The 16,054-nt window shown below is 32.4% G+C and overlaps 1 protein-coding gene across 3 annotated transcripts in view; it reads left to right on the top strand.

Annotated features, from left to right (window-relative positions):
- The window catches only part of AGPAT3 (1-acylglycerol-3-phosphate O-acyltransferase 3), a 139,439-nt gene that overhangs the window by 20,532 nt on the left and 102,853 nt on the right, over positions 1 to 16,054 (top strand). For 2 of the 3 annotated variants that reach the window (XM_012544326.2, XM_012544325.2), the window contains exon 2: positions 3,253 to 3,311. The exons of the other annotated variant lie outside the window; for it this stretch is intronic. The gene's annotated coding sequence lies outside the window, so the exon portion shown is untranslated. The remainder of the gene's footprint in view (positions 1 to 3,252; positions 3,312 to 16,054) is intronic. 3 annotated transcript variants of the gene reach the window in all.

Raw genomic sequence — 16,054 nt, 5'->3', positions numbered from 1 at the left:
ATTTACACATTTCAACATCTTATATATATGTATATATACATATAAAACATAGATATATGTGTACATACAGAGACATACACATATACACACACAAACATACATATAATTCAGTCTTTTCTCTAAGTCTTATCACCTTTCTCTTAGAAGGGGAGTAGCATGTTGTGTCATGAGCTCTCTGGAATTGTGGAAGATTATTGTATTGACCAGTTGCTGAGTTCCTCAAAATTATTATCAATATTATTATTATACAATATTGTTATTAAGGCACATTGATCTTTTGATTCTGCTTTCTTTATACCCTATCAGTTCATAGAAAATTTTCCAGGTTGCTCTGAAACCATCTCTTTTGTCATTTCTAGTAGCACAATTATATTCAGTCACATTAATATGCCATAACTTGGATTGATTACCAGTCAGTAAGCAACCTCTCAACCTGTATTTCTCAAACAGAGCTGCTGTTAAAAAAAAAAAAAAAGAGGAAGTACTTTTCCTCTTTGATATTTTTTTGATAGAGTGTATTCAATGAGAATTATTACTAGATCAGATATCATATATAAGTTTTTAGTTATCAGAGGCTATACATAAGGTTTTTTTTTTTTCATCACACACCCTCCCCCTAAAAAATTTGGAAATGTATCCAAATCAGGGTTAAATGACTTGTTCAGGGTCACATAGCTATTTAAATATCAAGTGTCCAAGGCTGGATTTGAACTCAGATCCTCCTAACTCCAGGATCAGTACTCTATCCATTGCATTACCTAGCTGCCCCCAGCTTGCTCTCTAAGAATTGCTGGATTTGTTCACAGGTACACCTATAGTGCATTTATATTCCTGTTTTTCTACAGCTCCTCTAGCATTTGTCATTTTCTTTTTTTTGCCAACATTGCCAATTTGATGGATACAAGGTAAAATCATATAGTTTTTAATTTGTATTTCTCTAATTATTAGTGATCTGGAGCATTTTTTTCATACTTATAGATTGCTTTGATTTCTTTCTCTGAAAACTGTTTATTAATATCCAGTGCCCATTTAATAATACTGCTTAAATATGGGAAATATGACTTTTATTAGAAAACTTGGTAAAATTTTCCCAATTATCTACTTCTCTTCTTATTTTAAGTGCGTTCATTTTGTTTATGTAAAAAAAATTTTAGTTTTGTATAGTCAAATTTGTCCATTTTATTGCCTGTAATTCCTTCTAAGCATAGGTCAAAATGTAATTTCTTTTTCCCTTAATTTATGTTACCCTTTATGTTTAAATCATATATATGTATATGTGTTTGTAAATATACATATATACACACATGTATATACATAATACATACATTTGGAGCTTTGTTCTGTGTAAGGTGTTGATTTGTACCCACTTTCTGTTAGATTACTTTCCAGCAGTTTTTGTTGAATAGTATTAAATAATTTTGTTGAATAGTAACTCTCAAAAATTTGGATCTTTAAATTTGTAAGTGTATTGTATATTGTGTATCTAATTTGGTCTGCTGATTGGCCTCTCTATTTCTTAATCAGTGTCAAATTCTTTTGATTACTGCTTTGTAGTATGTAGAGATCTGGCACTGTTAAGTCCCCTTCTATTCTACCTTTCCCTTACAACACATTAATTCCCTTGAGATTCCTAATCTTTGGTTCCTCCAGATGAATGCTGTCACTATTGTTTTTTCTAGCTCTAACAGGGCTCCTCAAACTACGGCCAGCGGGCCAGATGTGGCAGCTGAGGACGATTATCCTCCTCACCCAGGGCTATGAAGTTTCTTTATTTAAAGGCCCACAAAACAAAGTTTTTGTTTTTTACTATAGTCCGGCCCTCCCACAGTCTGAGGGACAGTGAACTGGCCCCCTATAGTTATTTTAAATAGAATTTTATATATTCTTGTTGGTTTTAATTGGTAATTTACATAAATGTTGATGATTTATTTGAGTATATTTTAAAACTTATTAGTTGTTATAAGTAGTTTTTTAATTAATTCTTCAGGGTGCTTTAAGAAAACCATGATGTCATCAGCAAAAGGGTTACATTTATTTTCTTTTTGCTTTTTTTTCCCTCAGTTTCAGGATTTCTAGCACTGTATTAAATAGTAATGGTGATGATGGATATCCTTGATTTACCTTGTTCTTATTAATTGAGTGTCATTTGTTTTATTCCCATTACATATAATGCTGGCTCTTGGTTTCAGAAAGATACTACTTAGCACATTAAGAGAAGCTCTGTTTATTACTATGCTTTCTCATTTGTTGCTGTTTTTGCAGAACAAGAATAGGTGCTGTATCTTGTTAAAAACCTTTTCTGCATTAACTAATAAAATAAAATGATGATTGTTTTTGTTATATGGCCAATTATTTCCGACTTAAACCAGGATTGCATTACTGGTATAAATCCTTTCTTATCATAATATATATTTTTATGCTGTGTTGCTCCCGTATTCTTATGAAAATTTTATTTAAGAATGAATTTTCTATGTTTTGACTTTCTGGTTTAAGTATCAATAACATTTCTGGTATCGTAGAAGGAATTTGGCACTATCCCTTCATTTGGTATTTTTCCCCCAAATAATTTATTTAATGTTCAAACTAACTTCTTTAAGCATTTTGTAGAATTTTTTTGGTAAATCCATCCAGGGATTTTTGAGGAGGAAATTCATTTATGGCTTATTCAATTTCTTTTTCTGAACTTAGTGGAAATCTATTTCTTGTTTTCTAGATCTAGGAATTTTATATTTTTAAGAAATATTCATTCGTTTTATTTAAGATTTTGGTTTTATTGGGATATAGTTTGGCAAAATAGTTTTTAATTTAATTTATCCCTTCAGTTTGTTAATTCACTTTTAAACTTTTGATGATTTGGCATTTTGAAATTTTTGGCCATTTGATTTTCTTCTTTAAAAACAAATTAGTGGGGGGCAGCTAGCTGGTGCAGTGGATAGAGTACCAGCCCTGAAGTCAAGTTCTGAGTTCCAATTTGGCCTCAGACATTTAACAAGGCCTAGCTGTGTGGCTTTGGACAAGTCACTTAACCCCAATTGCCTTAGCAAAAAACAAAAAAATTAATGGTTTATCTGGTTTAAAAAACTAATTCTTAGTTTTTTTTTTTTTTTAACACACTTTTTGACTTTCAATTTTGTTATTCTTTGACATTTAGCTTTTTTGTTTGTGTTTTTTTAGCATTCTTTTGGATTACTAGTTTTAAAAAATTATATGCCTAATTCATTGATCTGTTCTTTTTCTCTTTTATTGATGAAGGTGTTTAGAGATCTACGCTCAATCTAAAGGAATTCATTGGCTGAATCACCCAAATTTTGGTATGTTGTCTCATTCCTTGTCATCTTTAATAAAAATTATCAGTTGTTATATGTCTATGATTATTTTTTCCTGTCCTTAGAATTAAGCAATTTAGATTCTAATTAATTTTATTAGTTTATTGAATAGATCTTTATCGAATGATTTTTATAGCACTGTTTTATAAAAGATTTTAAAATTTTAAATTAAATTTTTATTTAAATTAAATTAAATTAAAATTAAAAAACACAAAAAGAGTTCCTACAAACATTTTTTGCACATATGTATCCTTTTCCCTCTTTTATGATCTCTTTAGGATACACATCTAGTAGTGAGACTGCTAGATTAAAAGATATGTACAGTTTTATAGCCCTTTGGGCATTGTTCCAAATTGCTCTCCAGTTGGATAAGTTCACAACTCCATCAACAATCTGTTAGGATGTTCATTTTTTAAAAATACTATTTTAAATTAAAATTTTAAAAATTAACCAAACTGTTCCTTCTCTTCCTTTCATTTTCCCTCATCTCCACTGAAAAAAGCAGAAAAGCAAAATCTCTTGTTACAAACAGGTATAATCAAAACAAATCTACACATTAAGCATGTTTCCCTCCCTCCTACTCCTGTATCTGTCTTTCTTTCTCTTTACATACATACATGTATATAGATACAAATGTCATTTAATCTGCTCTTTTATATATCACTTCTTTATCAGAAGTTGAGAGGCATGTGCCATCATGAGTCTTTTAGAATTGTGGGTAGAATTTATATTGATCAGTGTTTCTAAGTCTTTCAAAGTTGACTGTATCGTTATAGCATTGTTTTGATTGTATAAATTGTTGTCCTCATTCTGCTCATTTCACTTTTTATCAGTTTATACAAATATTCCTAGATTTCTCTGATATCATACCTTTTGTTTTTTTATAACACAATAATATTCCCTTGTACATTCCAATGTACCATAATTTATTTATCCTTTCCCCAGTTGATGGACATCCTCCTCAACTTTCAATTTTTTGCCACACAAAAGAGATACTATGAATATTTTTCTGCATATGAGTCCTTGTCTTTTTTCTTTAATGTCTTTGGGATACCTAGTAGTAGTACCACTGAGGAAAAAGACATATGCAGTTTAATAACTTTTGTGACATAATTCCAGTTTGCTTTCCAGAATTGCTGGATCAAGTCATAGTTCGGCTCTTTTTTAGTGACAGTTGCCAAATCTTTTGTGATCCTGAGTGTGACTGTGTGGTACAGTCAGTTGTGCTATTATGTGATATATATGTTCCAGAATTACCAAGTTATGCAAAATCAGTACATAAAACCATTTTATGACAAAAATAGGGCTAGGGACACAATACTAAAAAACATTGTCATTGACATAAAAAAAAAAGATAGGGATCTAATAAAAATGGCAGTACATTTTATGTTATTAAAAAAACACACACACACACAAATATAGCAATAGTGGTGTTGTCTGCAGCCTCAGGCAGCTGCTCAGTAGGAGTCCACTTCTATCCTTGTTTCTCATTGACCTTGGGCTGGCATTCTCTTCTTTTTGATGTTATCTGTGGGTGAGAGAAAGGGAGAGAGGCAATTAATAAACATTTATATAGTGCCTACTATGAACTAGAGACTATGCTAAATACTTTTAATAAATATCTCATTTCATCCTCACAACAATCCCAAGAGAAATAAGTGTTATTATGATTCTCATTTTACCAACTTGAAGAAATGGAGGCAAACAGAAGTGACATTCCTAAGATCATATAGATTGCAAGTGTCTGAAGTAGAAGGTCCTAGGTCTAGGACTCTTTCCATAATGGGGGACAAAATTGGGATGCGAGGGATAGGGACTGGGATCAAAGTGTAAGGTAGAGATGGAATACATGATTATGAATCAGCTCTCTTGCACATAGTTCCTAATACAATAGAAGATATATAATAAATATGACACTTTACCTTGAAAAAAGATCTGGGGTTTGCTTCTGGAAGTGGTTGCTGCTAGTGAGTTGTTGTGAAATAGTATAGTTTTCTGTCTTATTGTTTCTCAGATAAATCTGTATATAAATAAACACAAACTATCCATTAGGCTCAAATGATTCTCTAATATATCAACAGATTTGCATTTTCAAACAAGATAGAAGAACTGATTGTATTTTAATTCTTTCTTTTTGCATATACTGTTTGCAGTATTTTTTTCTTTGATTTGGAAACTCTGGATTTTTGTTATAATATTTTTGGTAGGTTTTCTTTTGGGGTATATTTCAATATGTGACTGGTAGATTTTTCTCTTTTCTCTTTGTCCTTTTAGTCTAAGAGATCTGGATAATTTTCTTTTATCCTTTCTTCAGATATGATGCCTATATTCTTTCTGGTTAGGTCTTCCAGCAATTCTTGAAAGATCTTTTCTTGATCTGTCTTCTAGATAAATTATTTTGCTTATGAGAAAATTTATATTTTCTTCTATTATTTTCAGTCTTTTGAGTTTATTTTTATATTTCTTATTTTTTTGTGGGATTATCTTCTTTTTGGTCCATTTTGATTTTCAGGGAATGCGTTTCTTAGGTTCCTAGGGTTTGGTTTTTTTTTCTTGTTCCAGGCTGTTAGTCTTGTTTCCAATTCCTTCTTCTATAATTCACAGTTCTATTGCAATATTTTTCCACTAGTGCTCTAGTTCACTTATTAAATAATATTATCAAATATTATCAAATTAATAAATTAGAAGTTATTAATTAAATAATAAATAAGTTCACTTATTATAAACTTTTTAAAAAGAACCTCTTGCTTCATCTCTTCCAGGAATTCTAGTTCAAGTTGTGTTGGCTGTGTTTTTCCTTAGAGGCTTTGCTTTTGGATGTTTGGGAGTCATCCTCTTCTTTAAGATGTTATCTTGTTTATCAATATATATATATATATATATATAGTCACCATAAAAATTTTTTTATGGTAGAATTCTTTTTGTTTTTGCCTTGTTTCATTTTACTTCCCAACTTCAGATTTTATCTTAGACTGTCAAACCCAGATAATTGCAAAACTTTTCTGGTTCAGAGTGACAGAATTTCAGATTTTTTGGGGGCGGGGAGGGAGTGTGGGACTCCTGCCCTAGTTATCCTGTTAGATATTTCAGACTGGACTAGAGGCTGGAACTGAAACTCCCTCTGCTCTTGTATTCCTGAAGCTGTTACTGTCTATTTGATTCTTCTTTAGATTCTTTAGTACGCAGCCTAGGGCGACTTCTCCTTATTTACCACACTTGGGTACTGGCCTCTTTGTTAATCTGTCCTGTTTCTGTGACATGGCATTCACTAGTTAGTGACAGAGCTGCCATTTTGCACAGAACTGCCACCTTTTCCTACATTTTTGCACAAAGTTGGGCTTCTTTATAGTATGCATTGGGGATCTTTTCTTGCCTTGATATACAGCTGCAGTATTCTTTGATTTCCTGTGCTTGAATGATCATCACAGTTGTGTTTGGATATACTTTGTCTCTAGTGTAACAAGTCTCTATGAGCTGATCTAGGATGGAAAAATGATTCATTATATTTCCTGATTAGAAGTTAGTCTGGTATGTTTTTTTTCACCTCTAACAGTATTTTTTTTCCAATTATGTATAAAGATAGTTTTCAGTATTCACTTTTTTAATAAAATTTTTAGTTCCAGATTTTTTTGATCCTCCTTCCTTTCCCCCCTCCCCAAGACAGTAATCTGATATAAATTATACATGTACAGTCCTAATAAACATATTTCCACATTAGTCATGTTACAAAAGAAGAATCAGAACAAAAAGGAAACGTCATGAGAAAGAGAAAACAAAAAAAAAAGTGAAAGTAGTATGCTTCTATAGACATTCAGGCAGATGTGGTTAGCATTTTTCATCATGAGTTAGATCATTGTATTGCTGAAATGAGCTAAGTCTGTCATATTTGATTGCTGCACAATGCTGCTATTACTGTGTATAATGTTATTTTGGTTCTGTTCACTTTATTCAGCATCAGTTTATGTAAGTTTTTCCAGGTTTTTCTGAAATCAGCCTGCTCATCATTTCTTAAAGCACAATAGTATTCTATTATATTCATACCACAACTTGTTCAGCTCTTCTCCAGTTGACGACAAAGAGCTTCTATAAATATTTTTTGTCATGTTTGTTCTTTTCCATTTTTATTCATTTCTATGGTTACAGACCCTGCTTTGGTATTTCTGGATCAAAGGGTATACAGTTTTATAGCCCTTTGGGCATAGTTCTAAATTGCTCTTTGGGCTGGTGGCACATTTTCTTTCTTTCTTTCTTTCTTCTTCTTCTTCTTCTTTTTTTTTTTTTTTTTTTTTTTTTTGCTGAGGCCATTGGGGTTAAGTGATTTGCCCAGGGTTACACAGGTAGGAAGTATTAAGTATATGAGAACGGATTTGAACTCAGGTCCTTCTGACTTCAAAATTGGTGCTTTATCCACTGTGCCACATAGCTGCCCCTGGTGGTACATTATCTAGTGAAATTTTCTTCAGATGCTTAACTTCTTACTTATTTTTGGTTATACTCATCTGGGTTTGAAAATGGCACAGGTGGGTCATTCATTGTTACAGTTTTACTCTGTGTATTTCTTTGTTACCAATTTAAGTTTTTCTTTTAAGTATTTAGATACTCTATCATTTGATTTTAATTCATTTCCTCTTGTACCTTTTAACAAAATGTAGTTTCCTTGTTTGTTTTTGTTATTGCCTTTAAAAGAAAAATCTTGATTGATACTTCTGCATTTTTTACTTCAGCTAATATTTTAATCTACCCCTTTATTTTTACTTTGTAGATATCCTTCTGTTTCAAATGTGCTTCCTGTAACAATGTATTGGTGGATTCTACTTCATAATTGATTTTGATGTCATTTCCATTTTATGAATGAGTTCATCCCCTTCACATTTATGATCATTAATTGTGTATTTCCTTCGGTTTTATTCTCTTATACATTTATTTCTTTGTTTACTAACAGGTCTTTATAAAAAAGAAAAAGGTGAGGAGAAAGATCAGCATCCATGATCTATTTGATACAATTTACTTCTATTCTTCCTGTGTCTTTTCTCTTTCCCTCATTTGGAGTTTAATCATAGATTTTTTTTTTTACCTATTATTTTTTATCAAATTAAATCCCTCTTTATGATCTACTTTATGTGATTAAAGTTTATTTTGCTTAATTTCTTCCTTAATCTACCCTCCCTCTTTTTCACCCTTATCCTTTCCCCTTCTATTTTAGTTTTAAATGAAATGTATTTCTACAATACATTTATTCTACTTTTCTTTGACTGATTTAATTGAGGGTCAAGTATGACTCCTCCTGCTCATCCATTCCTACTTGTTTGTATGGTCTTCTACTTATGTAGTCTGATTATATGACATAATTTCCTCCTCCTTCCCTTGTACTTCTCCCCTCTCTAGATATTCTTTTCCCTATACCTTTTCATTAAAAAAAAAAAAAAAAAGTCATCAGAACAATAAAACTCCCAAGGCCTTCTATCTTATTATACTTTCTTTATAACTCCTTTTGATGATAGAATTGTTCTTTTAAAAAAAGGACAAATATATCATCTCTTCATTAAGATGTAAACAGTTTATCTTTGTTTAGTCCATTATGATTGCTCACTGCTATTTATTTGTCTTGATTGCCTGAGTTTGTATTTCAGACTTTCTTCTTACCTCTCGGTATTACATTATGAATCTTTCTCTTTCTCCCCACTCTTCCCCTATCTCAACCCCCATAGAATTATACTGAATTAACTGGATAAGTGATTTTTGATTGTAAGGTTATATATTTTGCCTTCTGCAGTATTTTATTCCAAGATTTTTGCTTTAGGGTGATAATGCTAAATCTTGATCCTAATTGTGGCTTCTTGATACTAGAATTGGTCAGTTTGCAGGGTTTTTTTCCTTTTTTTAATCTGAAATTTCTAGGTTTTGGTTATAATGTTCTTGGAGTTTTTCTTTCAGGAGATGATTGATAGATTCTTCCCTCTCCACAATTTTTACTTTTAACTTTAATTCTAAGAGATTCTTGGAGTTTTATTTTTATTATTTTTAAAAATATAAAGTCGAGTGCATTTTTTTTTTTTTGTCATGGCTTTCTAGTAGTTTATTGATTCTTAGATTATCTTTTTTCATCTGTTTGCCATGTAAATTGTTTTTGTTTTATGATATCCCACATTGCCTTCTTTTTGTTTCCATTCTTTTGACTTGTTTTTAATATTTCTAGTTTTTCCTTGGAGGGATTTACTTTTATTTGGTCCACTCTAATTTTCAAAGTTTTTTTTTTATTGGTTATGTCTTTTGCCAAGCTGTTAATTTTTTTCCAAAAATAACTCTCATTCTCCTACTTGTTCTTTCCTCTAGCTCTTTAATTTCTTTTCCATTTTTCCCCTTAGTATTTATTATGGAAATTTTCACTTGGGAAATCTCTCCTCCAACATTCTCATTTAATTTATGAAATACTTTTTTGTTTTAAATTTAATAGCCTTTTATTTACAGGTTATATGTATGGGTAACTTTACAGCATTAACAATTGCCAAACCTCTTGTTCCAATTTTTATGAAATACTTTTTAAACTCTTAAAAAAAATTTTTTTGCTTTATTTTCTTCAAGAAATCTTGTTGACTTTGTGCCCAAGTTGTGTTCTTCTTTGAAGCTTTTCTTGTAGCTATTTTGGAGTTAACTCTCTTTTTTCTGGGTTTATGTATTGGTTGTCCCTATAAACATGATAGCTCTTTTTTGTGGAACTCTCTTTTTGTTTGCTTCTTCTAGCTTTACTTCCTTGTTTTGGAATGTGTATTATTTTATTTGCACATTTCTGAAGGGCATTCCTTATACTGTGCTTGATCTTATTTTGTATCTCCTTGGCTTTTCTTGCTGCTTTCTCTTGGTATTGAGTAATCTTTATCAAGGATCTTAAGGGACAGTACATTCTGGTTGATTACAAGCTTTTAATGAGGCCAAGTTATATGATTCAAGGGGAAGTCTGAGCACTGATTTCCTGATCTGAGCACTGCAATTTCCTAACCTGAGTTTTGGTCTGAAAACACAGTTGTGTGTTTTTCTTGATTGGAATTTTTCTGTACTGCTACTGGACTCAGACACTGTCAGCCAATTGGAAAGCTCTGCAGGTTCAGACTAACTGAAGTACAGGCTCCTCTTTGTTCTGGGCTCCCTGCTTTGGTTATTTTGCTGCATGCTTAGACTGGGATAGGGTCTGGATCTGACTCTTGTTTAGTTCCCAGGGTTAGAGTCATACAGATGCTGATAACATCTGTACTTGCTTCTTGCTCAGTATGGAGACTGAGACTAATGACCACTCCTGCTTTGGATTGCCATTCACGAGCTCAGGTCCTCTCTTAAGGCTGTACTGGATCTGTGACCCAGAGTTTGAGCAACAGACCTGCCAGTTGGCACTAGTTTTTACTCCTTGTACAAGGTCAGGACATTATGTGCTTGATCTACCGCTTGTCCAAGTGCACAGCTGCTGGTCCTTATCCATTTTCTGCATGGGAATGCTTCAAACCCATGGTGTGCTCTTGGCTAAAACTCACTCTCAGAAGTTTTCTCAATTTCCCTATGGTGACTTGAGCTGGAAAAGTAACTGATTTCTCCTACCCTAGGATTTTCCTCTAAGGACTTGGATTTATTTTCTAAATCTTTGTACTGTAGTTGTAGGGGGAAACTGGGTTATACTACTTTCTGCTACTCTGTAGTCGTGGTTGCATCTTATAATGTTGACTTTGTAAGGATATAAATATGGTTCTCAAATTACATATACATCATTTGTTAAAGATACAGTTAAAATTACTTATTAGGGATGTACAGAATTCTTCAAGATTATTAAAAAGAGAATGCTGATTTTTAATTTTCTAAAATCTTGATGACAGTTTATTTATAAATTGTAACTGGCTTTAAAGCAAAAATACTGTTGGCTTAGTGGGCTACTCCTTTATGCAGTGTTTTTGTTTTCCTCTTTGGAGATTTTTTAAAATAAGGTTCAGGATAACCATATACTGGAAGACATCCAATCTACATTTCTGCTGAGTCCATTTCTTTTTTTGACAGAACTGCTTATCTTTACCAAATAACTAATAGTTATGAATAAAATGGAAGGGAAGATATTTCTGAGACTTAATTAATCTAAGAGGCAACGACTTGGCTTCCTGGTTATCTAGGATACAAGATCATTCATGAGGCTTAGGTCACTCTCACACTTCACAGACATCTCAATATCATGGGAATCAACTTACCTTTGTGACTAAGTACAGCCTCCAAGAAGATGCTTTTCCATATTGAGACATGGGGAGCTGCATACACCTGAATTGTTGTCCTATCCTTGCTGAGAATTCTTTCTATAACATTGTTTAATAAATTTATTTCTTGTTAAGTGTTAGGCTGTTAGTATCTCTATTTGTTCTAATCTAAATCTCCAATTATTGGACTAACTTAAGTCAGACTTGACCCAGAACAAATAGTATCACAGAATTACAAGATTTTAGAGTTGAAAGGGAACATTTAATCTAATCCATTTTTTCAATCCAAAGAAAAATTTTAAATCAGAGAGAAAATATTCACTTGGCAAATGTAATACTGTATGCAAAGTCCACTGTTGTAATGGCTGTAATGGCTGATAAAATAAAAAATATATCAGCTTTTGCCCATAAAGAGAGAAAATATACAGAAGAACCAAACTTTAAAAATTAAATAGTAGATACCACAATACAGCAGATACTATAAGACAGTAGCTACAAGGCAGATTATTTGCCAAAAGAATACAGACAGTATGAGTTAGGGGAGGAATTACTATGGGTTGGATTAGTTGAACATTCATGATGCTCATGCATTCAAGATAGAATTCAAGCCACTCTTGAAGGATGATTAGGAGGTGGATAGGTGGTGGTAATGACTGGGGTAGGGATTAGGTAAGAAAAACATTATTAAAGGTACAGAGGCTAGAATGACCATACTCCTCTCTCTTAGAGTAGGGAATTGTGTGTTTGTTAATTCTATAGAGGCAAGGATTTATTTATTTTTTTTCATTTAATCTGAATTCCAATGTCTGTTGATATATTTTTTTGGTATTTTTCAAATAAAATATTTGAAAAATACTAAAAGGTTAGATTAGAGATTAAGAAGAAAGCTTGTAAGTTTCTGTGACCAGATATGAACTCAGATCTTCCTGACTGCAACCCTAACATTCTATCTACTGTGCCACTTAGGCAAGTATGTTATCATAAATAGCTTACCTGCTAATTGTCAAAATGAAGTGAATAAATTTTGTAAGTAAATTTTTACTTTTTTCAGGCCTATTCTCATGTAAAACTGAAAACTTACTTGAAGATATTTTTGTATACAACTCCCTGCCTAATCAATGTGTATCTGAGAAACAATTTCTTTATACAATATTTGAATTGGATGCAGTACTTAATGCCTAGAAGGTGTTGTTTTGATTTCTTAGGAAATCATAGTAATTTTAAAATTGATCACTAGTTTTGTCTGTTAATTTTTAGGTTTGCCACTCTGGAATGCTAATTTGTTTTTAAAATGAACTAAGCAAGAAAATAGCTTTTTTTAAAATTACATTTCTTTGTATGTTGCAAAAACTTTTAGATTGAACAGCTTAATGCAGTAGATATTGTCACTGCTTCTCAAAGCATGTTACAGAGAGTATAGGAAAAACAGTTAAGAATTCTAAACATGGGACTTCATGTAGTTTCTAAGCTGACTTTTAGATTTTACTTTCATCCCATAATTAATTTACTTACAAAATTTATTCACTTCATTTTGACATTTAGCAGGTAAGCTATTTATGATAACATACTTGCCTAAGTGGCACAGTAGATAGAATGCTGGGGTTGCAGTCAGGAAGATCTGAATTCATATCTGGTCACAGAAATTTACAAGCTTTATGACCATAGTCAAATTTCTTAACTATCTACTTGCTTCAGTATCTTCGACTGTTTAATGGGGATAATAATAGCACTGTCTTCTAGCATTGTTGTTAGGCCCAACTGAGATAATATTTATAAAGTATTTAATAGAGTGCCTGGAACATGGTAGGTACAATATAATTGCTAGCTCTTATTATTTTTATTACTTACTCATCTAGCATTATTAAGGGATTGTTTTGTATGAATCATTACTAGGGAGTGGGATTGTTAAAGAGAAATAAAAAAAAATCCAAAATGTTAATTTCTATAGGGAGCATTATGTATTATCTTTAGTGCTTCTGGATTCTTTCCCTTTTATAAGTCCAAGTTTTGAGCTATTTCTAACTATCCCTTCGAATAGTAAAATAATAGAAAAATAAATCAGGGGAGGTCAGGAGAAAAATGTGTCTGTATATGGGTGTTTTTTCTGTGTAGTTTTTGTTTTCTCCCAGAAAACTTACTCACTATATTTGAAGAAAACAATGTGTGTTTTTACTTGGAATCATTTATAATATCTTTCATTATTTTAAAAAGTCTATGTATGACCTGGGCAATGGGGCATACCTATAAATAAAAACTCCATGCCTTCTAAAGACTATTATCCTAGAGTAAAGCTAAAGGTAGAGAAGAGAGGAACCAGGATTCATGCCTTCTAGAGACTATTATCCTAGAGTAAAGCTAAAAGTAGAGAAGAGAGGAAACAGGATTCATATTCTGGCTTCAGCATTGGGGCCCTCCATTCCTAAATTGTTTGCCTCAGTATTCCCAATTTAACATTGGGATCAAAATAACACATTCCTCCCAGGTTTGTTGTGAAGATGAAATTAGATAATATTTGCAAAGTACTTAGCACAGAATAGGCACTTAAAAACTGTTTCCTTTCTTCTTCTTCTTCTTCTTCCTCCTCCTCCTCCTCCTCCTCCTTTACAAGACTCTTTATCTCTTGCCCTGAGACCCTGTGCTTCTCATTGGTTGGATTTCATCTTATCTAGATACTTATAGACCTTCCATGTTATATTCTGGCCATCTTCATTCCTTGCTACTTTGTATACATGTGATCCCTTTCCTTCCCCTTTTCCTACCTCTTGTTCTGAGAAAATCAATACTACCTAACACATCATTACATTTACCATTGCTGTGATTTCCTAGGCAGAGTACTTTCCTAGAAAGTGACTCTTATTAAAATGTAGACAATGTTAAACAAAGTAAGTGGCCACCCATTAGGGAATGGTTAAACAAATTGTGGTTCATCTATTAGTACTGTCATTCAATAATTCACAAAAGGATATTTATTTAGCTACTGCATAGAAATCACTTCACAAAGATATTAGCATTTAGGTTGGTAGATGTGATGCTGCCATTTCCCTCTGCTCCCAGAGTTTCCACATAGAAATGGTATGCTGTCATGGAGCAAGGTGTTACAAAGACTTCCCAAACTTAGATATCAGTCATCTGTGAAGGGCCCCAATTCTAGGTAGGCAAGTGGGCAGGCCTTTTTTATATCTTTTAACCAGGAAGTCTGATGTGGTTGAGCATTAGCCAAATCCACTTAGAAGGAGTGAGAGGAGGAATCCTAAGAAATACTGATCCTGTTATGGTTTTATTGGGAAAGATATGATATTAAAAACAAGAGATAGTAATGAAAATTTATAAGTTTCTTGTGTTCAGGGACTAGTTTGCTTTCTTGTTGTTGTTGTTCCCAGTATTTGGCATAGTGCCTGACTTATAATAAGCGCTTAATAAATGCTTTTCAATTAATTAATTGACTTCATTTATCAAAAAAGAGTGCTGAGTACCTACTTAAAATAAAGAGAAAAAAAATAAGAATACAACTTGAAGAAAAAATTATATTTATGCAAGTTGGGAACTTGGGGAATAAAACAGAACTACTTTCTTTTTTCCCCACCTTTACTCTCCCAAGTTTTCTTTGAATAAGGGATTACTTGGAATGGGAGTTGCTGTTATAGTTGTATCCAACTCTTGTGATCCCATTTGAAATTTTCTCGGCAAAGATAATTAACGTGGTTTGCTGTTTCCTTCTCTAATTCGTTTTATTTTTTATTTAAAAATATTTTTAATATACATTACTCTATGAATCATGTTGGGAGAGAAAAATTGATCCCTGAACCACTGAGAAGAAATAAGCATTTCATAGTTGATCATCATACATTCTTGCTGATGTTGTGTATAATGTATTCCTGGTTCTGCTTGTTTTGCTCAGCATCAGTTCATGCAAATTGTTTCAGGCCTTTCTAAAATCAGCTATATATAATGGAATATAAAAATATTCCATTACCTTCATAAACATAACTTGTTCAGCCATTCCCCAGTGTATCTACTCATTTTCCAATTCTTTGCTACCACAAAAAGATCTGCTCCAAACATTTTTCCACATGTGGGTCTTTTTTACTTCTTTAAGATTTCCTTGGGTTACCTAGTAATGGCACTTCTGGATCAAAGAGTGGGCATAGTTCCAAATTGCTCTCCAGAATAGTTAGATCATTTTACAACTCCACCAACAATGCATTAGTGTCTCAGTTTTCCCACATCCCCTCCAACATTTATCATTATCTTTTCCTGTCATCTTAGCCAATCTAAGAGGTGTGTGATGGTATGTCAGAGTTGTCTTAATTTGCATTTCTCTAATCAATAGTGATTTGGAGCATTTTTTCATATAACTATAGATGTATTTAATTTCGTCATCTGAAAATTGTCTGTTCATATCTTTTGACCATTTATCAATTGAGGAATGACTTGTATTCTTATATATTTAACACCATTCTTTATTTTAGAAATGAGACCATTATCAGGGATAATGGCTGTAAA

Source organism: Sarcophilus harrisii, chromosome 3 (genome assembly GCF_902635505.1).
Source record: "Sarcophilus harrisii chromosome 3, mSarHar1.11, whole genome shotgun sequence".
NCBI lineage: Eukaryota > Metazoa > Chordata > Mammalia > Dasyuromorphia > Dasyuridae > Sarcophilus > Sarcophilus harrisii.
Note: the sequence above shows the minus strand (reverse complement) of the source record. Positions and strands in the feature narration are given on the sequence as shown.